The sequence below is a fragment of the Athene cunicularia genome (genome assembly GCF_003259725.1).
Source record: "Athene cunicularia isolate RWA chromosome Z unlocalized genomic scaffold, athCun1 chrZ_part1, whole genome shotgun sequence".
Taxonomy (NCBI): Eukaryota; Metazoa; Chordata; class Aves; order Strigiformes; family Strigidae; genus Athene; species Athene cunicularia.
Genome location: NW_020799142.1, coordinates 21,860,917 through 21,888,851, shown reverse-complemented (window position 1 = coordinate 21,888,851; position 27,935 = coordinate 21,860,917). Strand labels below are relative to the sequence as shown.

General features: G+C 40.4%; 1 protein-coding gene across 2 annotated transcripts in view; it reads left to right on the top strand.

Annotated features, from left to right (window-relative positions):
* The first annotated feature begins 10,233 nt into the window (after positions 1 to 10,233).
* The window catches only part of LOC113489636 (leukemia inhibitory factor receptor-like), a 52,505-nt gene continuing 34,803 nt past the window's right edge, over positions 10,234 to 27,935 (top strand). Inside the window, exon 1 of one of the 2 annotated variants that reach the window (XM_026865552.1) lies at positions 10,234 to 10,252. The gene's annotated coding sequence lies outside the window, so the exon portion shown is untranslated. Of the gene's footprint in view, positions 10,253 to 17,551; positions 17,572 to 27,935 lie in introns of those variants that run through there. The other variant, XM_026865551.1, reaches the window with a different exon arrangement.

The window sequence follows — 27,935 nt, the reverse complement described above, 5'->3', positions numbered from 1 at the left end:
TTTTGTTTTTTAAGCATGGATGTCCATGCTTCAAAAGCAGAGTGGACAGTGCCCTCTAGCCTAATGAGGTGGTCAGAGCACCCTGTGGACATGGGAAACATCCTCTGGAGCACCCTTGCCCATTTTACCCAAGCTCTTCCACTTCCCAAACACTTCCACTTCCCAAACAAGCCTTTAACCACCTCTGTAGTTGGAGGTGATGTTTTCAATGACATATGATAGCATTTGTTATTTCTCCCATGTGACTTCAGAAAGAGAAAATTATCTGTTGTTTAAATCCAAGAGAGGGTTTAAGGCCACAAATGCCAAGTGGGGAAGCCTGAGGATTGTGAGTAGGTAGCACAAGATATAACACAAAAGATGGATGCTAGTGCCATCATCTCCAAAGCCACGAGAGAGAGACTCCATCTAAATGTGACTTCACACAGTGTATATATTCTACATCTTAAAGGTCAAGACTGTCAAGAGAGTCTTCCTTGACATCAGTCTTGTTAATTACAGGCATGAGGAGGAGGACTACATGGAAGGCCAGGGGTCTGGAACAAGGCATGGTGGAATTGCAGCCTGTTGACATATATCAAAAGAGGGAAGTCAACAAAACCTCAGCTTACAGAGCTGTGTAGAAAAGCAAAACTGAGAAAAGAAATGAGACAACAGGAGTTTCCTTTTGGCTATAACAAGTGCCCTGTGCTCAGCAGGTTGCTTCCTGCAATCTTTTTCTCTGTTAACTAGATGCTTCTATGGATTTGTAATTATATATTTTAGATTCAGCAAAGAGTGTGTCTGGGCTTTGATTTTTTGAGTTCTCAGCTTTCCTTTAAATGAAGGATCACTAGCAGCCTAACCAAAGTATGAGCAACATTAAAACACTGAGTGCTGCAGTGCGCATAACTTAAGCGTGTTGAGCTCCAGGATGCATTCCGCAACAGTGCCGGGCATAAAATGGGGTAGAGGTACAGGATGAAGAGGCATGCAGCACTTGAAGCTTGCAACAGCCAGTGTGCCAAAACCAGACACCCTCACAGGTACTTCACTGAAGTACCACTAAAACTGGGATTAAGAACCTAATAAAGGCTTCCTAGATGTATATTCTCCTGAAAGCCAGGTACTCCTGCCAGACAAGGTAGTATCCATGTTCCAGTGACTACCTAAATTACTTGGTTATAAAGGTTGGTGGAAGATGAGCATTGGTCTTGTGCTGAGATGTGAGTTCATGAAGAGCAGAGTCCAGATGAATTTTAGGGGCACAATTAGGGGTACTGCTCTGTTCCCTCAACTGTCACTATGTTGCTTCATACACTGGACAAAAAGCAAGTTCCCTGTTTTCCTCAGATTCCTACTGTCAGTCCATCCTGGCTATTGTGGGTGTGCTCGGGTCCTGGGCCATGCCTGAAATACTCCAGTCTAGTGGCTAAGGCACATAGCTGACAGCTGAACTCACTACCTCTCACAGACTAAGGACAGCCTAGAGCCCAGGACTGTGGTTTGACATGAGGCAGGAGTGCTCCTTCAACTTTTGCCCTTGGCTGTTTATTCCTACCTCCTACCAGCCTTCCAGTGGCTTGATATTTGAATTCAGTGTAATTCACAGAAGGGGAACTATTCAGTTAAAAAAATACCTTGAGGGGAGGTTAATTATTGGGGAAAAATAAAAGTAATTGTTTCTTTGATCAGTTTTACTGTGTGGATGTGTGCAGAGATTTATGCTAACACAATGCAGTAGAGGATGATAGAAGAAGCAACACAATGGATGCTCAAATTCATACTGCTAGCAGAAAAAGTACCTGCTAAACCATAATCTAGGCCAATACATGTGTTAACTCAGTCTGTGCCTCATGCACTCACATTATCTGTCTCAAGAACATGCTTTGCAGACTCCCTGGTGAGCTGTGTTTCAGAGCAGGGAGCTGTGTGAACAGAGACAAGTGTCAATGTGAATCAGGTTTAGCTCAGTGCTGACAAATAGAGTTCTATGACACAGGGATGGTTGTTCTCTGCATCTCAGGTGACCCAAGTAGGGAAGGAAGTTACATGGATATCCAGCTTGGCAAAGACAGGAAACAAGACAGCGCATGTTCAGTTGCACAATTTTCAGTATGTATGTACATTTCTGGTGTCTCCAGTGCTGTCCACACATGTTCTAAGAAATGTTTTACAGAAAATAGTTTTCTGCCTGAAGAAGCTTAATTTTACAGCCCTGATGCTACAACAAATCATCCCCTGGGTGGGCAGCTCCTTTGGTTTTACTAGGCATGTGAAGAGGCAGATTGAGATTGATGTCAATTTGCAAACTAGAGAAAGCCAATGTGCTTGTTACACCAGAAGGGAGGATGTGAGGATGTATGCAGATATGTAATTAAGTGGGTACTAGGTTGGGATTGTAAGTCATTGGTAGAGATGTTTTTGTATAAAAATAAAAACACGAGGACAAAAATAGGTCCACCTTTATGGAAACTCCTGGAACACATACAGAATTTGCTGCAATGTTTAACCTTATGCAAACAATCCCCTGCTTTTATGAAAACATCTTTCAACTTGACTTTCAAATATGCTGAGATTATCTTCTTTACTAGAGTTAGAATTTCTGCTTACGTACAAATATAGACCTTTTATTAGCCTGCAAGAGTACTGTGGTTAACCAGGTGACTGAAACACACCAAACAATATTTCTAAAGTCAGGTCCCGGAAAGATAAAGTTGCTTCTAATAAATGGATTTTGCCATTGTGTCCTTCAAGGCCACACCTTAAGGTGTCTTATTTGCACATTATTTAATACTGTAATATTCCAAGCCCTGATGCACTGTGTTAAGCAGTACTGAAACCCACATCTGAAAAATGACATGTAAAGACTAACAGGAAGAATGCCATGAACCATGTAAAGAGAGAACTTCACACGCTCCTGAAAAGCATTTGTTAAGTGTCTCCACCTCCTCTCTAGCTGAGCTGTCTTTGTCTCGATACTTTTATGCTGATGCATAGAAATTTGGTTCCAAGCAGTGTGGGCTTACATCTCTGTCCAAGGATAGTATGGGAGAAGGCATATTTCTTTCCCTGGATAGTGCTCAGGGTGGGGATAGGGTGTTGCTACCTGGAAACTTTGTGCAGGGAGAATTTTGAAAATCGTAGCCACTTATTCAGGATCCATTGAAGCTGGCAGCTCAGCTGAGTTACATGAATTCTGGTCAAATGGCTCCAGTTGATGTAGAGATCAGCTCTGCAGTGCATGCAAATTTCATAACACCTTAGGGTGCTTCAAATTCATCCGACACTGATCAGACATGTTCAGGCCATGGATTGAAGCACAGAAAATCTGAAGCCTCAACTTACTAAGTTTTGTGGTACAGGGGACATTTCTTCGTGGATCTCACAGAAATAGAGAAAAAATGTCAACTTCTAGCTGATAAATTTTGGTGAGCAGAAAGGTATGACTGACGGGAATGGCACTGCAGTGGAAACAACCAGAACTGCAGTGATAAGAATTGCTAAATAAGAAGCACAGTTGAAAGTTGCACAGAGCAAGGCAGCATGTTTGAATGTGACTGATACACTGATATTGGGGAGCTAACTGAAGGCCTTGCAATATTAAGAGTATATGAATGTCTGAGATGTTCTCAGTATCTTTTATTTGTAGATTTCCATGCTTCTCTATTACAAATCTACATTAGCTTCTGACTCTCATAAATCCTCTTTTTCATGATGTAATTAGGCGCTTCCACTACTGTGCAAAGTAAGCCTCTTCAATTTCATATCCATAAATCAGACTTAGTTCTAGGACTGGTTCCACTAACCCTTCCACAGTTAGTAAGATTGTTACCATTTGTTGGTATTTCTTCAGAAATTTATATTTAGCTTTATTTCTTTCCAAGAACTATGCTGTATCTTATTTCACTGACCTGAACACTGACCTCTCATGCTACTGTACGGGACTCAGTAACGGGACGCATCCAATACAATGATTAAGCATGTGCTGAACTTTGCACTGCCAGTATAATAAACTGCTGGATGGCACAAATACTTAGATTGGGAAACAGGACTGCAGCTGTAAATCAGTTTACAGCATGTAGGTTGTGCTAGCCAAGGAACTTCAGCAGTAGGTCCCTTCTCAGGCATTAGTTCACTGAAGGCCTGTAGACATTTGTAACTGAAGTATTTAGACTCATCTGAATACATCTGAATGGAAATTCCTGCATGTGGAAACATCAGAAGATGCACTAGAGCAAAGGTGGAAAGAATGAGCATTAATGGCCATGATGAACATGAATGACAGCAGTCAAATCCAGGAACTGTGATGACAAGACCAAAAATTCACTCCCCTTGCTCTGATAAAACGATAGCATAGGCAACTTGTTACCCCCAAACCCATGCTCTGCTACCATGGGCTCAGATATCATCTTCCTAAGAGGAAGACAGACAGTAGCCATGAAGATGGCAAAATGAGATAATAAGGCAATGGGCAGAAATTTTTCCAAAGACTCCTGGAGGATAAGGCAAGCAAGGGTCTGAGGCATAATCATTGCCTAACAACTGTTTGACTCACAAAGATATAAAAGACCTGTTCAAAAAAATTGTTTGTTGTTGCCAGTCAAGATAGACCCAATGTACTCAGTGAGGACTCAACAGCTGGTACTCCTTGTCCTCTGTCCTATGCACAAATGACCACAGTCAGACCACTTGGACATAAAGATGTTGACACTTGACAGTGCATGTCAATGAGATCCACCTTCTGGCATCTCTGTGTCTCATGGGAGAAGTTTTACCTTCACTGCTGACCATAAGGGTCTTATTACTGGTAGTGAATCCAGTATTTTCACACTGTATATTTTTCAGGCATCTGAGGTAGACTTTTTTCCACTGAAAGGAATGCCAGTGCCTTCATTTTAATTGTTTTTGGCAAGTAGTATTTTTCTTTCCATTTCTTTTTAAATTCATGGCACTATCTAAGTTAGGGCAGGTCAGTAGATCAAAGTCGTTCATTGCTTCTCCCTGCAAACACAAAACCCACAATGGACCATATGGTTTTCCTGCAGACAGGGGAGATCAGGGAATATTTTGAAGCCCTATAGCAATATATTGCCAACATGTCACTGGGTTTACAGGCATAGGTCCCTAATGAGGAAAAAATTCTCTGTATTTGAAAAATATTAATTAGAGAGAGTTTATTTCTCTGGGGTCCATGTACTCATTTCCAAGAATAGCTCTGCACCAGCTTGACAACACAGGGATGCTTCCACTGAGACCTCATAGGAAAGAGCTGTTGTTTTGTGAGTGCACCAAAACACATGTACTATCCACAGTACTCCAGGTTATTCTTGGCATGAACAGAGGCTACCCCTGCTCTTATCAGAGCCAGTGTGAGTTTTGTTATTTGCTTTCCTGAATGCATTCAGTCAGACCCAAATTTGCTTTGTTGCTTGTATTATAGAACCATTTTTTAAAGAAAACAGGGATAGTCCATAAAAAGAGTAATTGTCAGACCTTTGCTGGCAGTATTGTACAATCTCTGGTGTTTGTAAATGCTGGTAGAAGTACTACCTTTCACATTTCTGGTTAAACTTACGGTTTGCAAAATGTGCGCACAACTTCTCAACAAAGGAAGTTCTTTAATATTCTTTATTGGCTGGAGGAAAGTGGGTGCCAAATACAACTGTGAAATGGGAAACAATGCACAAAGGAAAAGTTCCAGAACATCAACACATCCGTTCCTTTTCTCTGCCATAAATAACCAACACACCCTTGAATACAAGACTAAATGGCTCCAGGAAACTCTCATTAATGAAAATGTCCTAGCTGGTCTTCTCACTTTCGTTTGGAATTTACATGCCCCAAGAAGTTTTTTCTGACCTAGACAGCAGATATATTGTTCTCTAAGTAATAATAAGCACTGAGATAAACTAAGATAAACTAAACCTAGCCTACTATCTGGTGGGACTTAAACTTTTCTCTCTCACTGTCCAAAATGTTTATGTTGAAAGGCTCAGCCCTGCTGCTGTAAAATCAATGACAAAACCCTACACTGAGTATATAAAGACACTGTGCATTCCAGCATCTGTCCTTCAGTTTTCTGGGAACCAGAGATAAGGTAGGAAACAAAATAAAAGGCCTGCATATACATACTACATGCAGGTAAGTTTCATTATAAAATATAGCAGCTATGACATTTTACAAGGAAGATCTCATGATGAGACAGGATGCATAGATAGCATATTTTCTGCAGATAAGTAGTAGTAGGGTAATTATACCAGTCATTTGTCTAGGGGATATTTATATTATTTATCATTTTTCACTGTTTAAAAAAGAGATAACTGATACCAGACATTTCTAGCTTTATCGCCTTGAAACTTATACTATACAGACTCAAATAGCATGAGCTCTAGAAAGTTTCTTAACTTCCAAATAAGTCATTAAAAACTGAGTATCAATAAAATATCAGAACCTTAAAATAATTTCAGGAACTACCCTTACCTCTGATTTCTCCTGGCAGCTTCTGATTTCACAATCACATTTTTCTGCTTAAAAAAAAAGCCAACCCACATATCCTTCCCCAGTTCCTGTATGGAGTGTCTGTGAATTACAGGGAAGTTGCATTGCTAATTAAAAAGAGAAAATAGTAAAAATTACTACTGCTTGATTACATCACATAGAAAATGAGCCAGATCTTCTGCAGTTACTCATGGTACACGGCTTCCTGACAAGTGAGCCTTTATTAAACATGAAATAACATGAGCTGCAGAGAAGAAAGTTGGTATGATTTCATTTAACATTTTCTATGCCTTTGAAAGAAGGTTCCTGTGTCACTTTCATGGATGGAAACCTGAATTTGTGGGTATATCATCCAGTGCAAGGTGCATCCTTCTGAACCTTGGATGCAGACTCTACAGAGGGCACCACTGCTGCAATTAATGAGGTCTGGAAACAGAGACAGGTAGAGGCTGTCCTCCCTTCGATGGGTCACGTGCAGTGATATGGCCACCTTCTTCCCAGGTCTTCTGGTACTACGGATATTCCCAGTTTCATTGTGATTTGGCTGTGGTTGCATGGAAAGAGGGCAGGAGGCTTCTGGGCTAGAATGGGAACAGGGAACTAAATGCAAAAATGGTCTTAGCCAACTGAGGTACAAAACCTCTTGGTGCCTGGAGTGACATCTAGACCACAGAATTAGCCATCCAGCAGATCCTCCCAGTGGGGAGAGATGTGGGACTGTGAAGAGCTGCCTGACGTGCTGGAAAAGTAACTGCTTAAACCCACTAGATAGAAGACCCCTAAGAGAACTCTCTAATGTCTGTCCATTGTTGGAGCTATGAATTCTTCAATGTGTATCAGGAAAAGACATCATCTGCTTGGGACGCACATCCCAGGGCTTTTCTCAAAATGCTGTTTAAAAAAACGCCTTTCTTTCCTAAGAATGACATATTTATAAAGAGACTCAATCTTTCCTCTTGAGAAGGTGACACAGGTCAACGGATAGACAACTGTCTCAGGATACAAGGCCTGAAGTCAAGCATGCTCTTGAGTCAAAAGAGATCTGAACTCATGTTCAAATGCATGACCTAACCACAAGGTTCATGCATCTCTTGCTGACCTACTGAAGCTGCAATTCTCTTTGCACAAGCAAAACCACTGAAAAGTGGAGGAAATGGTGGAAGATTTCTTCTCTATGAAATAGCCTGTATTCACTTAGCCTGAGTAAGGAATGTGCAGGATGGCAGGAGACTCTGGCTTTAGCCAAGATGAGACACAAGTCTAGCCCAGGACCTCCACACAAGTATTTGCAGTTCTCTACCATCTAGGTTCTGAGAAAAACAATCTACAGCAACTTGGAAAATGTAGACAGAAAAATGCAAGGAAAACCAAGCAGTTACTTTTTCTCCCTGTTCTGCTGTGGTTTACTGGGGAACAAGAGAGGAGCCACAGGCTTGCCAACTCTTCTGATTTTATGGGTCTCGTGGTATATATTTTTTTAATTGCCTGACTCTTGAGACTGTGGGATTGTGAGGATTTCAAGTGTAATTTAAAAGGGACGCTGGCATGTAGCTGTTGTGGCTTCCAAGAAATGTTGGAGGTCAAGTCCCAGACCTCAAAAACTAGAGACAAATACAAAGATAAAATGAATCAAGAACCTCTGGTTTTGGAGGGCCAGGCCCACCGCTTTGAACCCTGGAGGGCTGGCACCGTTGGAGATAATTCAAGACACATTTCTAAGAAGGATATTTGACCGTGCCATGCAGAGAACATGAAACGGCCAGATCAGATCCGCGACTTCACCCCCCGCCCCCGCAGCACGCCCTTCACAGACCACTGGGGACCCAGCGAAACCACCGGCCCCTCCAGTCACAACCGGGTCGCGACTGTACCGCGGCAACGCAACTAAAGGCGGCTGTCAGCCTGAAATCCTCTTCGGCTTCGGCCCGATGCAGCCCCGACTACGGCGAGGCGCCTCCGCCGAGCGGCCGCGCTGCCCGGGCCTGGCGGCGGCGGTGCCCCGGGGGCGATTTGCACACTTAAAAACTCCATTGCAAAAGTAGACAGATATTTATATTCCATAACTAAGCTGTCCATGTTGTGTCAAGTTCCCTTCAGGGAAGCATGGGCATTGAGTAGCTTTCTGCTGTATTTGAAACCCAACTTGTTACCTAAGTAAGGCAATGTGACTTGCCTTTGACATCTCACCTGGAAGTCCGTTCTGGTTTTTTTCCTTACTGTAAAAGAATTCTTTAAATTCTTCTTAAACCTTTACTTCAACTCCACAGCACAAACCCAGACTGTTAATCAGACTTAACAGGTTTAGTAGCTGTGGGGAAGATTAAAGTCCATGTCATGCCATGTTCCCTCTCAAATCCACACGTGGCAATGCCAGCTGAGACAATATGTTGTTTAATGTAGATCCATCCGTGCACATATGCTTTATATGTAAAGCTTTGCACATCCTGTAGGGAAGAATGCATGAATGGCTTGATCTGCTAAAAGTCTGTACTTGTCTTTAGCTTCTCAACCATTATATGCTGTGTGGTTTTGGTGATAAAGCTAAGCTTTGATTTCAGTATGGTTTTGGTGATAAAGGTAAGCATGTGCATAGAAATCTCTTGGATTTGGCCCCAATCTGAATCAAGATCAAAACAAAAATTATGTTTTGATAAGGTGAAGGATTAGTATGTGGAAGAGACAGAAGCAAATGCAGGGAGTGGATGGATCCACAGAATGAGTAGTATCATATCTGCAGTCGATTACTATTGCTTAGCATGGGTTGACTGTCATTAGCTGAGTAGGGGTCTGCAGGTTACATCTGAGATCTCTGCTGAGACCACTAAGACAGTATAGCATCAGTGGGCTGCAGGGCTATGTATCTAAAATGGAAAACGTTGCAGAAGTCCCCAAATGGAAGGCTTAAAAATCACTAACTTGGAGCTGGAGTATTGCTTTTAGGCAGTCAGTAGATCACCTGATTTTGTTTGATTTTTTGCTTTCTGTTTACTTAGTCTTCGTATCCTTTCATCTTATCACTGTTTCACCTATTCAAACTTTTACCAGCGTTATTAAGTGATAACAGTTTCCATTCCAAACATATCGCTTTAGTCACTTAGAGCAACCAGTGGCAAGTACTATCTATGAGTTAGATTGTGCAAAATCCCTTTACAGGTGTGCTGAGGGAAGGTAGAGACTTAACCTTTAGGGGAGGGCATCCCATAGAGACTTGCCAAAGGCAAGTCAGGAATATGTGGGAACAGCCAAATAAGTCGGGATGCCCTCCACTTGTGGAGATGCTCTCTTTCACAAGTGGCAAAACTGTTGCTGCTACTTTAGCAGGGAATTCATGGGCTTTAATTTTCAAATGCTTGATGAGTTACTATCTATAGCTCTAAGGTCACATCTTTTTCAACATCATGCAGCTCAGGGATTTAGTAAATGTTCAAAAAAAAAAAATAATCTGAATTTATTACTGTCCGTAGGTAATGCTAGAACAGTCTGTAAATCTGTTAGAAACATCTCTCGTAGAGAATTAATATTAATTTTTTTAATCCAGTGTGTGACTGATAGCAATTCTTGTGCCTTATGAGAAGATGTATTTAAACTCGGTACGTTAGTAAGAATTCCACCTGAAAGATTAAATGGTACTTCAGGAAGAATGTGTCTGGTAGTCTTAAACAATCCAGGTGTTTATAAGTACTGACTCTGTTTTGCAGAGTGCAGTGCATCACAAGGCTGGTGCAGACAGATTATATTTTTCTGCAGATGACCCAGTAGATGATGTGACTGGGTAAATGAGGTTCTTTTCCACTGACACTGTGTGCTAGTGCTCAGAGGAGTGCAAAGTATGCTATATTCAGCAGTTCCTGTTGTATTAATACATTTGTTGGATGAAAGCAAAAATGATTGATAGAGTTTTAAATGATAGTTTATATTATCTTGTAATTACATTATTTGAGCTGTTGAAGGCAGCTTTTAGATAATGGAAGGCAAAACAAAAAAGAAATCAGGAAAATTCTTGAAATTAGTTTTGTTCTATTTTCAATAAGTATTGATCTAGGACATAGTTATAACGGAAACACCGATCTTAAATTTGGACTGATGTTGAAATACAGAGGTGGTTCAAGTGATGGGATGTTAATTAGCAGTAGAAGAAGAGGTCTGATGAGGGAGGTTTAAAGATACTTACATAGGTGGAAGGATTGAGAAATCAGATACTGGTGGCTCTTTGAAAGGCGATGCTGTTGCTCTGAGTTAGACATTGATTCTCATGCGGAGAGACACGGAGAACAGATGTGAAAGTCAATTTTACTCCTGTTAGCATAGCTAGCTAGAATTCGTTGAAATGATTCATGTTTTGGTGCATCTTCTCCTCTGAGATTCAGTTACAACTTCTTTTTGACTGATAAGCATCAAATTTCTGTCTAAAAAGAAGATAAATAAACTAGTTCTTGATAAGGCTTTAGAAGTGATTGTGCTCTATGCCCCAAGGCTGCTCAATGTATTTTGTTCCATAAACAGTTTAATGTAAAAATTATAAATAATCCTTGGGAGCAGGACCTGGAGGCCATGGTCCCTCACTTGAGAAGGTGAATGCCCTCTCACAAGGACATGGAGTCCTGCTCTGACTCAGTGGTTACTTAAGCTGTGGAGAGAAATGTCATCTACAGAAAGGCTGAAGAGGTCTCCATCCTGACTTGCCTGTTACTTCAGGTAGTCTCTGGGGTGGTTGGAGGTGTTTCCCATACACCAGCAAGTGCTGCAGTGGCTGAGCTGCCTTAGAAAAGGGAGCATCACTGCTGCTTTGTTTTCCTGATTATATCTTTAAACAAAACCAAAGGCTTCTGCTTTTTCTGGGGAACCTAATTTTGTGGTTCTACACACATTTTTATCAGCAGACAGAGGCAGAGAATAATTGTTTTGTGAATCTTGAGTGTCTAAGCATCAGGCAGATGTTGTGGCCCTGTCAAGTATGAGACTGTGTATCCGTGCATGCTGATGCCTACAAAATTTATCAAGTCTCTCTCCTTTCTTTTTTTTTTTTTTTTTTTTTTTCCTTTTTCCTCCCACTAATACATAGCTGTAGCTAAATGGGATTTTGGAACCCATTTCTTTTAGGTTTAAGCAACAAAAGTTCAGGTTTTTTAGGTGCTTAAATGTCTCCAGGGATCATCTTACAGAACCTTAGGGATCCTTTCCAGAGTCGTTAGCATGGCAATGATAGGCGCCATATAAATTCCTAGATGGCCAGAGCTGTTTTCTTACCTGCCTTTGGGAGGGAGGGGGCAGCTAGGATACTAATCACCAGCAAGCAGAGGTTCCCCTGTTCTTTGCCTGCCTTACTGACTTAGAAACCAGCAGATGGTTATTAGACAATGATATCAGAAGGTTCTGATCTGACATTTAGAATAATACTCTGGGTCTGTTTTTCATATGCACCATCAGTATTTTGCTGATCGTTGCTGTTCTCCCTCACCTGGAAAATTTGCAAACTGAAAATTTGCAGACTGGGGGAGCCCTCCTGTGCATCTATAAGGTCCTTGCACTTCCTGCAAGAACCAGCAACTCTCAACAGGGGCTTTTGCCACTTTGCTGCTGTGCTGTCTGCCTTTCCCTGCTGCTGTCTCATGGAGTCACTCCTAGTAGTAGGTTTCAACTGCAAGCAGAAAGCGCTTAGACTAAAAATAACTCCTAGCCCGTTGGTATGAATGTTGGTCGGTGTGTAAGGTTTTGAAGGGCATGTCTCCCCTCCTTGCCGTGCAAGGTCTGGAGCTGGCATTGGAGCGAGTTCAAAGACTGACTGTTGCTAAAACAGAAGCAGCTTTCCCATATCCCACAGTCAGAGAACTGCTGAGTTGTCAGCTGTTGAGTCCAAATTACGCCCTTTACCTCAGGGAGCACAAGTTACAAAAGCACATGTCATGGAAACAAGGACAGCACTGTAGCAATTCACTGCTCCTTCTGCCTCACTTCCTACCCTGCCAAAAATCAGACCCACAGCACAACTCATAGCAGAGGACGGGTAGCCTTTGTTGCCATCTTGGTGTTAGGGGAGCACATGGGAGCAGGGTGGTTTCACACCCTCTTGGGCCATGTGTTGCCAGGGAGCAGAGTCCCCTTTCTCACCTGTAAACCCAGCAATTTAGGGGCAGCTCCCTGCAAAACAAAAAAGCACCGCCTTTTCAGCCAGCCAGCCTTGGCTCCTGAAATTTCCTAAGTAGATAAAGTAGCTCTTTCTTTGGGTTGCTTTTATGCTGCAGCATTTTCCTCACCAGCCACATAGCTTCACTGATACAGTAACATTAGTTAGAGAATGTCTGTGGGGTTTTGATTTTTTTGAGGGGGATGCTTCTGTAGATGAGCAACATTAAACCAGTGTTCTCTGCCAGTATAGCTTACTACATTTTGATCATCAGTCAAAAGCACTCTTTCAGAATATATATATATATATATATATATATATATATTCTTGAAATAGAGGTATATATCAATGTAGCTTGATAGTTTGTAGAGAATAATCATGCAATTTAAATAAAGCAATGTATTTTTACAATTTCTTTAGGTGATAAACACTCTCTGAAAAGTATGCTTGAATACTTCTTGTGCAACAAGGACAAAATTATGCAAGCATAAGTTGCTTAAAGATATATAAAAGTAGAAGTAACGGTTGTTATTGAAGGTGGTTTACACTGTCAGTCTAGCTCAGAAATAGTCCATGATTTACTTCTGAGCCTTGGCCATTCATCTAAACTAGTTTTGCTCCCTGAATAAATCAGTTAGTTCCCTAAAGAGGAAATGCAAGCCTAGTTGACTAAGTAGCATGGTTAAATGTTTATTCTGGGTGCTGTGAATATGGCCTATGACAAGCTTGGCTAGCATGGTGAGCAGAGCAAGGCAGCTCTATCCCAGCTGGCTTTATGTCCTCAAATACCCCCAACGTTGTGCCCTTGGGCATGCCACACATTTCAGCCTAAAGCTTTAAAAACTACTTTCTCTTCATTTCAAGCACTTTAAACGTAGAAGCATGGAAGAAGCTGATTTAGATGCAGGTGGTGACCTGGACCACTTTCTGCAAAGTGGTCTAGTTTGCATCTGGACTTGTTGGTCCCAAATAGCGTGAAGGTGAGCCTATCTGCAGCATTTAGGCTCGGATACTTCCACATTGCAGTCCACCAGGGTGATTTGAGCATCTCTGATACTCATGCTTTCTGTAACTCTACAGGCTACATTTCAAATCACTTGCATGTTTGGGAGTTGCACAGCACGTCCCACATAATCTTGCAGAGCCCAGAGGAGAAGGAGATTTGGATGAGTGGGCGACCAGGTATGGCTCTGCTCAGTGTGGGACTGGCTTGGGCAGGTAGTTGCCTTCTGGGGCTCTCTGATGGTATCTGCCTTAGCCTGGCAGCCTTTCTTCCTTCCAAACAGGACTTAACATGGTCACCCAGAAGCTCTTGTGATGAGACAACAGTGCTGCTCATCATGTGATGTAACCCTGTTTGTATGACTGACCATGGACTTGCCTTTCTTGAACTGGGTGATCTAATGGCCTCTCTTAACTATAAAATCAGTGAGGACAGAGCTTCAAAATATCTTTCTCAAATAATTGGTCTTAATATTACCACAGGGCAAAAATGCTGCTTAAATCAAATTAACTTCAGAAGAAAATTATAGTGGTCAGTATTATAGGTGGGGCTTCTGCAGACTCTGAAGCCCAAAGGTGAATGTAAGTTAAAAGTATTCCCACTGCAGCTAATTTTTGCAATATTTCATGCTTTGGATCAAGTTCAGCACTTGTGGCAGAAGAGATGTTTGACCTCTGAGGTTTTACATCTACTCTGGAGCTAAAACCGAGGAGATAAGCTTTTAATGTTCAATCCTAGGCAGAGAGAGAATGGAGGAGGGAGGAAAAAAAAAAGTGATTTATTTATATTATAGACTTCAGTGTTGTCTTCAGTTATGTGCAACAAGCACTGAAGTACTGTGTGTGTGAGATGGACATAAATGTCAAACTCTTTTACTTCTGCTAGGATTTCTGCTGGTTCTAAGGATAATAATATCTGTTCCCTAGAGTCTACCTGTTCCTCTTCCTTTTTCCCTCCTTCCCCCTGCTCCATATTCTTCCAAAGGTCATGGCTATGAGAAGTCTTTAGCATACAAGTCTCTGGGCACGTAACTCATAATTCATCTGCTAGAACAGCATTGTCATGATTCCCAATATAGATCAGCCTTTTCCTCCAAATTACATGCAGTTGGCCTGTTTCTTTTTTTAAATGCTAGGAAATTTCTGAAATAAAGTATTTTTCACTAAATGTTGCCTCATGATTCAAATGACAGGATCAGTCTGGATGTAAATGCAGCAAGTTATCACGTGACCCTTATTTGAAATCTTACCTCAAAATCTGTAGTTTGTCCCCTGATATTGTCTCCACCATTAGAACTCCAATTAATGTGAGATCTGTGCAAGATTCATGCTCATCTAGTCTGACATTGGTGTAACGTGAATTGAAGACTTTAATCTGGGAAGATTTAAATTGAGCCTACATTTAGAATTTTTTTTAGGAATGCATCCAATCTTATTTTTTATTTCAGTCACTTCACCCCATGCTTGAAGAGCTTTGCCAATACTTAATTACCTTTACTTTTCACCATGTGCACTTTTCAGTGGAGGTCTACAACATAGTGTTGACTCTTGTATCTCATATATGGTGGGCTATATATAAATCCTGTTTCTGTGTAGGTAATTGAGAACTGTGATCAGGTAACCTCATTGAACTAAATAGTTGTATTGTTTTAGGCTTTGCAACAACAGACGGTCTCTCAGACCCAAACTGCTCTACGTAATCATTTGATCCTGTGTATAAATCGACTTTCTACTGGATTAAACCATTTCCACTGCTAACAAACGGCTAGTTTTTCTCTTGCACTGTTGGATCTAGTGCTTTGTAAGGTAGGCTTATCTGTACCAAATAAGCTGTGAGGACTTTTATCTTCAGCAACTTTTATGTATTTATTTGCTTGAGCTGTAATAACTGATACTTTGAAAATTGAACGTTTTCTGATTGCTTCCCCATATTTCAACTAATGAGTGGTGCAGCGAGTGTTAATACGTGAAGAATGTATCCTTGAAAATATTAGATTCTTGTCTGTTATCCTTTTGCCCTGCTGTAGGCATGCTTGCTGATCAGTAGGTAACTCTGGGTTGGAGTTTGAGCAGTGATCAGACAGAAATGGGAGCAAGCACTCATCTTTACAATAGCTGCCAGCAGAATTAGGTCACTAACAGGCTTTCAGCAATATAGTGTTAATTTTCTTCTCTACACACTTAAGCACAGAAGGTATAATTATAATTCCACATCTTTCTGAGTGATCCTCTAGTGTAGCATTCTTCCCAATGGATTATATATGAATCTTTTAACCTCATGTACCTAATGTGACTGTCCAGTCCAGCATTCAGCTCTCCCATAATGAAGGCTTAAGGACCAAGCCTGTCGCAGGCTCCTGCAGCTGGGCTCCTGCCAACAGTGCAAAATGTAAGTTTATGCATACCTTTATTCATAAGCTAGAATTAGTCATATACTTATGTGTTTGCAAATTTAGGAGCAATATGTGTATATATGTGGTTACTGAGGCTTATTATCTTGTATAAATCAGCAGTTAGTTAGTCACAAGCAGCCCTCCATTGCTTTGAGGCTTTGAAATATCTATTGTGAGAGGGCGCAAGTGATCTCTGATAGCATTTAGCTGCTTGTTTTGTGGGACTTGAGAGTTAAGATGAATGAAATGCTGCAATCTAAACCCAGGTATTTGATGAATGGTTCACTTTAGTAAGAATTTAACAAGTATTGGTAATAATTGCCTCCAGTTGGTCTTGTCCTTTGAAATAATGTGCATGATTTTTTACCATATTTAATAACAGTTGATTGTACTTTTTTTCTTATTTGAAAAAAAAAAAAGTTGCTTGCATTACTAATATGTATACTCACCTCTGATCTTTTTAATCTCTTCTACTGTAGCTCCCAAAGACTTTCTGAGTATATTAAAGTCAAATATTTATGTCCCTAAGGCATATGCATTGTCTTCTAAATATGTTTTGCAAATACGATCCTTGTACAGATCCAGTTTGTAGCTCTTTAATATGGAAAATTGCAGAAATAGGAAAAGCAGAGTACTCTCCAAACATGTTTGAGGTGGTGTTATTTTTAAATGCACTGTGGGTTCTAATGACTTGCTTCTTGGTGAGACTGGCACAAGTTCTAGTATAAGAGTATTTCGCAGAAGGAAGAAAAAGTGAGACCTTGGTGTCTCATACCATGAAATTTACATTAGAGGTTTTGCTGGTCTCTGGATTTAGACAGGTAAGCTTACAAGAACATGCTTGACCTTGTGAGTCATGCAGTATGTATCTGGATGGACATGATTAGATGCATAAAGTGCAGAAATTTTCCTAAGGAATAAAATACTGCAATAGAAACTAAAAATAAACTAAAGCAGAACATGTAATTTATATAACTACACCAAAAGGTTAGGTGTCCGATTAACTCTTTATTCTCTGCAGTTAGTTTTCCTCTCGTTTTCGCCTTCTCCCCCAATGCCTGGGCACTTCAATCTGCAGCCAGGAGACAGACCATTGAGAATTGTCGCACGTCTCTCTTTCCCACAGTCAGACTTGCTCAGCACTTTGGAAACAATAGCTGCTTCATTGCTGAGTTGTGAAACAAAAAAGTTAAATGTATCAGCAACAGTGCATGAAAAATGTGAATAACAGCCTTCCACAGGAAGAGATTTTTCCATGCCAGTGTGTAGGTATACAGGATTTATTGGTGACAGAAGCTAGTAAGTAAGAAATCCTTCTTTTGTACATCATCTGCCAGCTAAATACTGAGAGAAGTAAACCATGAGTTTTTACTAATAATAGCAGGAAGGAAGAACCCTGTTAAATGAAGATAGCAAAGTTGGAATGACTTGTGTGTGTAAAATCCAAGGTTGTTTTCCCTCTCCACAGACCTTTGTAGTCACCCTTGGGAAAAGAAACAACAAAAAAAAAAAAAGTGCTCTTAAGAAGAAGAATCTTGATTTCAAGGGAGAATTGAAGAAGAGGAGGCAGATGTAAGTTACAGATGGTATATTGATGGTCATGTGAAAATTATGTGAAGATGTGAGATGAAGTGCAGTTGTGCTCTTGTGGAACTGACTCACTCTGTGTCCTATTAGTAACAGTTTCAATTTTCTATGAGCTGCTTTTAGTTTTAAATGAGGTGTGGCATCATTAGCTCTACAGACTCTGCTGTCTCAGCACTTGCTGGTGGGTTATGTACAGGGTCTCAATTCACCACTTTTGCTAAATTCTAAAAGGAGTGACAGAAAAAGCATTGATTTATTTCACAGCAATAAAAATTATATATATGGATCCTAGTCATATTGTGTCTTCTTTTAAAGTGTTCAGCTTTTCATTGCTTTGTTCCTTTTGCTGAACATTATTTTAATGGTGCAGAGACTGCTCAGGTGTTTTATCCTCCTGCAAAGAACTTTATAGCATATATACTTATATATTCTGACACCCTCCAGGAAACAGCTAAAGAGCTGCTAGTTTATTTACATCGAGCAAAATCAGTAAACTTTCTAAGATAAATAAATCCAACCAACAGAGAAGATGTAAACTTCTCATTCGGAGTATTCTGAAGAAACATGAATTTTATAGCATCTTTTTCACTGTTGTGGACTGAGAGATCTCAGTCTGTGTTTGAATCAATTTTGAAGTAATTTAGTAGAAATTGAAAATAGAATTTGAACTTTATAATATGTTTTGGTTTAAAACAATGTTCTGTCTAAATTATTTGAGATGGGAAGCCAGGTGTTAATTTAATTCTAAAACAACTACATCTTACTCCTGTGGCACTGCAGCAGGTAAGGAAGTGCTGCATGTTTCTAGAGTTGGGGATAACATAGAGGAGTATGCTAAAACTGAGCTGAGACTGTATTTTGGAGCTGTCAAAGTCAATTAGAGGGGTAGAAAGGATAACATGAATGAACTGGATTGCTAGTTGTGCTGCTATGAGAACTGATCCATAAGTGGACAGTAAGTCCCTTGCAGGTATCTGGAGACCTTTGTGAGAGGAGCAGGGCAGACAAAGAGTAGTATTAGCTTCAGACATCTGGATTAGGTGTGCCTGCATATCTTTTGGGTCCATGGCTCCAGTGAACGCTATAAACAGCAAGAGAATGAGGGTGACAATACCGTGAGCAGACGTGCATGTGGGAGAGATGCTGAGTCTCGTTTTCCAGTAGCTGTGTCCATGTACATGCATGCACAAGAACGTTTATTCTTTACAGCCCTGAAATGGTCTCTCTTGGGTCTATGAAAGTTATTAGAGAAGAGACCAGCTCTGATGCGTGTTAAATCGAAAAGTCAATATTTGTATTTCTGAGTACTTAATTCCTACACTTTGCCACCTTAAAAGGAGGATATGGATGTATATACGTCTATGAAAAGCTGGAGGGTAATAAAGTACAACTAACACAGTATGTGAAAGAAATTAATGGCAGCTTCTGTGTAACTACACATGGGCAGACTTGATCTGAGAAATATCATACTAGATTGTAGACCTTCCTTCTTTGGAGAGGTTGGGAGGGGAATGGCATCACTTGACTCCCCACCTGTGAGTGGAGCAGAGAGGAAAGCATTTGCTCACCCCAGTGGAAGAGTGATAACATGATGCAGTATGTCTTCATGTGACACAGTTGGTACTTACTAAGGGTGGAAATACAGTAGGCCATAAGAGCTTTTAAAGTCTCAAGAAAGATTAACACAATGGGAATTTATCAGAAAATATAGATCTTTAGTTTCGGGAATTGCCCATTCCCTCGATTACTAAAAAATCTATTTCTTGTAAGTGACTCTCATTCCTTACATTCTCTCTAAAAGGATATTGCATAACTCTTGCTTGTTATTCTCAATATGTTATTTAATGTGAAAGCCGCATTTCAGCATTTGATCTATTTATATGCTGTTTGTACACATGAACACAGACTTTCTTTGGATTCGATTCATTGTACCTTAAAAATAATTCAAATACCACAGGTTTCATTGTAAACAGTGAAGGATTCCAACCCTCAGGTCATTGCCTGTTGTTTAAGAAAAGCACACTTGGAATTGCTTCAGTAATTATCAGTGTTCTCTTATAAAACTAAATAGGCTTTTCCTGTGATGGAAAGAAGATTAAAGGTCATATAGTTCAAAATAAGTTTTTGGACATTGCCAGATTAAGGAAAATAAACTCTTTAATTAATAAGGTCAACTTCTTTAATGAATGTTTATTAGTTCATAAGGATGTATGAGCTGAAGAGAACTGGCGGGGACAGAATTAAGTAGATAGCATGACTCTTCTGAGGAACGGCAATTTTTTTCTTCAGCCCTCTTTGTAAAGTCTGAATGACGTGGTCTGGCCCTTGAACCTCACATTGAATAAAGTGCAGTAGATAATGTGGGCAAATGATATTTTCCTCTGAAAATATGCTGTCTTGAAAAGTACCCGCAAAAAATGAAACATGCTTTGGAATATCTAGTTTGTGCTTTATTTCAGTTATGTATTAGTAAAATGTAGCAAGCCCTGGAGAAATGGGAAACCATCTCTTGTGTATTCTAGGTTGATTGATTCTAGGTTTATGAACTGAAAAAAAATGTGGGTACATTTGTTTCTATGCTTTGTAGCTGTATTAAGTGTTTGAAAAAGCATAGTGATTAGCCATAGCATTGGTGATAAGAGGTGTTTTCTGTGTATGCAATTTAAGATATTATTTGTCGGACTTGTGTGCCTTTGCTCAGTGTACTTGTTCCATGCTGCATTGCAAAGTGCAAGAATTCAAGGAAGTGTGTCAACCATGAGATCACCAAATTCAAGCGTATCAGGAAATGTGTGTAGCTGTATCAGATTTACACAAATACATAAGTTGAATCCTTCATCTTACTGCACTATTAATTTGTCAGTTGTAGTAGGTATCAAGAAAATTTTTGAATGGGTTAAAATACGAGTGTGTAAATGACTCGGCACCATTTCCTTTTCCAGCACAGCACAATAGCCTAGAAGATCAAAATTTCTCTTTTGGCCAGTAGTGTCCCTTAACCTTCACCCCTTTGCTTTGTTCTTTGTTCAGATGATTAGGTGTTTTCCATCTGCACCTCAGTGGGAGAAGAATCTGTGCTTGTTAATTTGAGCTGACTTCCTAAGGAAGTTGGGCTTATCTGATAATGCTTTGTCTGTCCTCTTACCCTTGCAATAACCTTTGAACACACTGCCCAGGTTCAGTTCACTCAGAACAAGGAGGTGAGGTCTCAGCATGCTATGTCCTTACACACTTGATGGAACTCTGCAGCTGGATGTAGAGACACTGCTCTGAGGAGATGGCTGCAGAACGAAGCCTGGACTGCAATCCAGGCCTCTCTAGTGTGCCTTCTCTGTTCTCTCATGAGACTTAGGGGGTAATCTGTAATAACATTTGACTAATATGTAACAGCAATAGATCATGAACAGGCTTGCAGGTATCCCAAAACATAATTACTCTATTTTGGTAGTATTAGGATTCACTGTGTTTCTTAGAAGAATTTGTTTTCTCATGTTACCATCTGGAGAGTAGTGCAGTGTTCCCAGTAGTAATAAATGTGCTTGTATTTAACCACATGCTTGGTGGAAAATCAGTATGAGCAAGGAATTCCAAATTCAGGAGTTAGACACCCAATTTTCTTTTGACAATGTCTTTGTTCTGAAAATCTTGTGCTAGAAACACCAGCTGTAACGTCTGGCTTGGGGACCACTCTTGCATGATGTATGCTGGGCAATGCATGGCACATGACTCCAGTAGGACCAACAGTTTTCTAATAAGCATATGTTTTAAATGAAAACAGGTATAATTCAATGACAACAAAAGGCAGAGGGTGCAAAATGTATATTTAGCTTGGAAAACAACAACAACAAAAAACATCTAACAAGGTCAGTTTTAATTGTGGTAAAAATAAATCACTGATTCCTACGGTGTCTCTTTGTTCTGCGCTTTCAGTCTGCTGCTCTGCCTGACTGCTCTGCCTCTTCAGTATCACCGCCTTTCTTTATCTCTAGCCTGGCTATCCCAGCAGGGATATTCTTCTCAGTTCTCTCTATAAGCCACCTGGCTTGTTCTCGTTTGGTGGGGATTTTTTTGGTTGACATGAGTAACCTGAAGGAGTCTTCCATTATACTTTCCAAATCCTTCTCAAAATTGTATCCGTTGCTATGACTAAACTATTTGACATACGCTGCTTCTGTATATTTTCCTTCCTTTCAAAAGGCAATTCCTAAGGGTTTCAGTTCCTCTGTGTGTGTAGTGTGTTGTGTTGTCCAACGGGTACTAAGTGCTTTTATGAAATGACCCTTGAATTGTGGTGCTTATTCATGGATTTCTTAAGCAAATGACTTGAAACTTCTGCGATTCCTGTCCTGTATGCAGTCTTCATGTATCACTCTCCCCAAGTCAGGAAATCCCATGGAAAGAATTATAGAAGAGTTTTCTCTCATCTCCTTGTCAGGTGAGGGTGCTTCTCATGCTAATCATAGAATCGTTGAATGGTTTGGGTTGGGAGAGACCTTAAAGATCATCTAGTCCCAATCCCCCTGCCATGGGCAGGGACACCTTCCACTAGACCAGGTTGCTCAAAGCCCCGTCCAGCCTGGCCTTGGACACTGCCAGGGAGGGGGCAGCCACAGCTTCTCTGGGCAACCTGTGCCAGTGTCTCACCACCTTCACAGTACTTATAACTAATCTTAGTCTACCCTCTTTCAGTTTAAAACCATTACCCCTCATCCTACCCCTACACTCCCTGATAAAGAGTCCTTCCCCATCTTTCCTTGTAGCACTGGAAGGCCGCTATAAGGTCTCCCCAGAGCCTTCTCTTCTCCAGACTGAAAAAGTCTCTCAGCCTGTCCTCATAATGGAGGTGCTTTAGCCCCTTCATTGTCTTCATAGCCTTCTCTGGACTCTCTCGAGCAGGTCCATGTCCTTACTGTGTTGGGAACCCCAGAGCTGGACACAGCACTGCAGGTGTGGTCTCATAAGAGCAGAGCAGAGGGGTAGAATCCCCTCCCTCAACCTGCTGGTCACACTGCTCTTGATGCAGCCCAGGATAGGGTTGGCTTTCTAGACTGTGAGCACACATAGCCAGCTCATACTCAGTTTTCAATCCACTACTACTCCCAAGTCCTTCTGCTCTGGGCTTCTCTCAATCCACTCATCGCCCAGCCTGTATTTGTGCTTGAGTTTGCCCCAACCCATGTGCAGGACCTTGCACTTGGCATTTTTGAATGTCATGAGGTTTGCACGGGACCACCTCTCCAGCCTGTCCAGGTCCCTCTGGATAGCACATCCCTTCGCTCCAGCGCGTTGACTGCACTACACAGAATGGTGTCATCAGCAGACTTGCTGAGGGTGCACTCGATCCCACTGTCCATGTCGCCGACAAAGATATCACACAGCACTGGTCCCAACACCAACCCCTGAGGAACACCACTTGTCACTTCTCTCCACTTGGACATTGAGCCATTGACCACAACTCTTTCAGTGCAGCCTTCCAGCCAATTCCTTATGCACTGAGTGGTCCATCCATCAAATCCATGTCTGTCTTATTTAGAGACAAGGATGTCCTGTAGGAGAGTGTCAAATGCTTTGCACAAGTCCAGGTAGATGATGTTAGTTGCTCTTCCCTTATGCATCAACACTGTAACCCTGTTATACCAAATCTTTCAGGCATGATTTGCCCTTAGTGAAGCCAAGTTGGCTGTCACCAATCACCTCCTTATTCTCTGTGTGCACTAGCATAGTTTCCAGTAGGATTTGCTCCATGATCTTGCCAGGCACAGAGGTGAGACTGACTGATTTGTAGTTCCTGGATCTTCTTTTTTTGAATTTCCCTTTTTGCAGTCAGCAGGGACTTCACTGAACTGCCACAACTCCTCAGATATGATGGATAGTGGCTTAACCCCTTCATCTGTCAATTTTGTCAGGACCTGCAGATTTATCTTACCAGGTCTGACGGACTTGTGCACCTTCAGGTTCTTTAGAACACTGCCTTCAAGTAGCCACCAGCTCTCCCAGTCTGCAGCTTGCCTATTTGTATTTCCATTGTGTTTAACACTTCTGAGATCAGAAGGAAGGAAGAACTGGGAATACTGGAGAGCAGGTGCAGCTGTGTGTTGGCCTTAGATTCTGAATCAGCTGAAATATTTACTCCATCTAGGATGCACCTTCACTCTTGATGAAATGCTTGCCTTTGTGCTTGCGACCGGGGCCCTGAAAATGAATTATTGAAGTGTCAATCCTTTTGTCAAGCTTGTGTGTTGTGTCATGACATCTCACTTCACCTTGCAGAGCAGAAGCAGGCTGAGGTGGCTGCAAGGTAACTGCTGTGACTTCCAAGCATCTCAGAGGTGATGCTGCTGTTTGACTGCTAGAGGAAGGAGTAAGGAGAGAATTTTTTTCCTTGTGCTTGACAGGAAAAAAACAACAAAACAAAGTTTGTCTCAAAGGACTGAAAATTTGGCCTTGTGCACTCCTGCACATTTACTGCATGGTATCTTAACACCCTGCCTTTGTTTCCTTTTCCTCTGCTGCAGATTAGGAGAGTGCATTTGGTTCAGATTGGCAACTTGAATTATTTTATCAGCTTTCGGAAAGAGAAATAGCAGATTCTTAAATTAATTCCTCAGAACTGGGGAAAGCCAGATTCCCAAATGGGATTCAGCCTTCATTTATAAACGAATTTTAGTGATTCATGTCCTGCGAATCTTTTATAACATGGCATGTTGCCATGTTATAAAACAGAGAGGGAAAGCCTGCATTTAGATTACTAAAGAGAGATTTTTGTCTCAACTTTGGGAATTTTTTTAAGGAGGTGGAAGAATGTACTCTATTGAAAATCAGCCTAAACCCTCAAATCTTACTAATTCTACTTCCATTTTTTTTTATTACTCAGCTAGCTTTAAAGTCAAAGACTGTAGGCTATGGGATCAGCAAAGCTGTTCTAAAGAAAACCAGTTCATCTTCTGTTTCTGTGTTCATTGTCTTTACTGTCAGCTGCATTGGCAATTTGCTTGGTTTCCCAGAAATGTGTGCTTCTGGCATGGTCTTTCAGATAGGGGAATTTTTTGGAAGCTTTCTGTTGGCAATAATAGGATGTGAAATTTGATATATTAATTTTTATCTGAATATAGGTGTGTTTTCTTTCACTTTGAAGGTTAAATTAGTATCTTTGGGCAGAGACAAGTAAAGTGAGTGTTCTTTAGCTGCTAAACAGAGTAATTTTTTTTTTTCTAGCAGTAGGGTTTTGATCTAGGTGCATACTTAGCACCTGCATTTTTGCCTGGCTGTATTTAGGAAGATGGCTGTTCCTATTGCCAAAAATGTAGCCTGCCGTTAGTCTCTACAATTTTTTGATGGTGTGCTATATAATCATTTTCCTTGAGAGCTTTTAATGTTCCATTTGGTGGTAAATTATCATATGATACCTTTAACTGTGGAGAAAAAATAATTGAATTGTACCTTGAGAAAATATATTAACAAATGGATTTCTTCTACTATGTTTAATACATATGTGTTTACTGGTTTCATGTTTTTGTCTAGTATTCTTCACTTACAGTTTCCCTAAACCTTTTGTATAAGCTGACTTTTTAACCGTTTATTTTTAGATACCTGCTTGTGGAGCACAAACATAGCCATAAAAAGTGTGGCCACTGGTCCTCAGTTCATAGATATTAAAAAAAATAATCTGGAGAGTTGTGACTGGCAGATGGGACTGCAGGCAGAAAGCAGTCCAGAAAGATTTTTGATTTTTTTTATCTGTTTTGTCAGTTTGTTTCCAAAGTCGTTTCCAAGCATTTAACAATGAAATACATTCAGAGACCAGAAAACTCAGAAGTAGAACATAGCTTTGGAGAGCTTCTGTGTTTAGAGAACTGATCTGTTACAACTGACTAAGAAAATACTTTTTTTTTTTTTCCCCCTAAAGAGAATCAAGCGTTTGGTCAGCTGTGCTTTAAAAAAAGATATGCAGAATCAGTTAAGTCAATAAATACATAATATGAAATACAGTCAGTGGGAGAGATACCAGTTATCTTCTGTTTTTCCCTTTGAGAAGTTAAGTCTAAAGAGGCTGGTAATATCTTAGCATGTTTCTGTAAAACAGCTGGTGCTGCCCTCGTTTTCTCAGTTTGTCACAGAACTTTTAACCTTCTTTACAGCTGAGAAGGTTTTGAAGGAAAGCTGTCCACAGGTGTTTTCCACAGTGCACTATATTGACTTGGAGTACTTTCTAATCTATCTGATTGCCAGTAGGTGTACTGTATGCATCTAAAAGTCCACAGTTGGTATTAAACTGTTTTAAATAAGGGCCACAATACGTTGGCTTCAGTGATTAAAAATCTGAATTCCTGTGTATCTTATTTGCATAGAATGCAATTTAACATTACTTTTTTATGACCACGGACACAAGGGTAGTTCCTCTGCACAGCATAAAGCCCTAAACAAAATTCAGGACATATCCATGTACTGTAGCTTCCAACAGTTATTGTGGAATCCTACTTTTATTAGTTGCTCTTAAGTATGGCAATTATATACTGAAGCCAGACATGCCTTTGCTGTTGATATGTCATGAATTTGCATGTGAATACTTTTTGGGTACACATACAGTGTTGTTCCTTGGCATAGATTTATGGGAGGCTTGTTGCTTATTTTAAAAATTCAAAAGTGAAAGACCTTTTCAGGTAAGGCCTTTAAGATGAATTTGCTGTGCAAATACACTCATGCTAAGTCAGGAGGTTTGCAGTCCACTTGAGGATGAGATTGCAGTCTGAAGTACTAGATAAATAGCTACGTGGCAGCTTTATACAGTAGTATCCGGGGCTGGATCACACACTGAAATTGAGTCAACAAAGTCTGAATGTTGGGAGAAAGCAAATATGGCATGGGCTGTGTAAACACATACTACACATAGGTTTGCCTTAGAAAAGTTCCTTCATTGTGCTTGATAATGCTCAGGCCTCAGGGGGCAGAAATATTTCAAAGCTGAGAATACAGCAGATTTGGTCCATAGAGAAATATTTGATCCAGAAATGATCAGAAATCTAGAAACTGAAACTGGGAAATGGTGGAAAAAAAAATGGGTATTTTTAAGGGAGGAGCTAGTAGAGACCTGATATCAGTCATCTTCTGTGTAAGAGGTTGCTGCAAGGCAGAGGATAAACTGTTCTTTGCTGAAGACAGGATAAAGTAATGGACTTAAAATGAAGCAAGAGATAGTTGTGTGGCACATTGTGAGCACTAATGATAGTGACAGTGAAGTAACATGAATAGATTGTCCAAGGAAATGAGCTTGTTAGGGGATGTGCTATTGCTGATGTTTTTTAAGATGGATAACTGTTAAAAATGGTTTGGTTGCAGTTGCTCTTTCTGGTGGAGAGAATAGGCTGATCCCTTTCGTACCAGTTTTTAAAAATAAAGATTTATGACATAAAGACATTTACACTTAGTAACAACTGCTCCTGTTGTACTCCCTCCAGTCCTGGTCAAGATTTTGCTTTCCTCTGACAAGATTGAGCTCTCTTGTCCTAAATAAATATTTCTGACTCTTACATTGTCCTGTCCATCTTTAAGAGTACATCTGCTTAGAGGATAACATGCTTTTCATAGCTCTCCAGGGGTAGGAAAAGACCTTCATGAATTAGTTTGGGCTGATGGAAGGCAGCTTTGATTGAAAGAAAGTGAACTTCCTGCTTTTAAATTACTTGAATTATTTTGTAACTTTTTAATTAAAACAAGACTTAAAATGGGGATCTTTTCTACTGACTAACGGCATTTAATTATGTGACATGAGGCTTCAAATTGCCAACTTTTCAGCAAGCTGTAAAATGTGTATGAGAAGACAAGAGCCAGGGAGTCCACACTTCTTACGAAAGATTGTGGTTTATGAGACACTCATCATGCTCTGCATGAAAGTACATAGGTTTCTTTTGGTGCTTGACTCTGAAAGAGAAATTAAAACTGTTTTTGAGTTAGGAGAATTTGGTATGACTCAAATTTCTTGTAATTCACTGCTATGATGTTACTTTTAAAACTTCTGCAGTAGGGAGACTACTCATTAAGTTATGTATTGAAAGAGTGCAGGAAATCAGATTTTCTTGAAACACACACACACACACACACAAGCACATGCAGTTGCTGAATCTGTCTCATAAACCTGGCATGATAAAACAGGTTTTGTACAATCCTGTACAGATAATGTGTTTAGAAAGTGAGAGGCTTGAAATTTAATTAACTTAACAGTGCAGTTTTCTCTCTTTCAAGTGGCATCGGTGCTTTCATGTTCTTTGGCTTCTGTTAGGTGATAAGGGATTGTCAAGTGATTTCGATATAAAACTTGAAATTTTGACTTTGGGCTTTTCTGCAAACCAGAC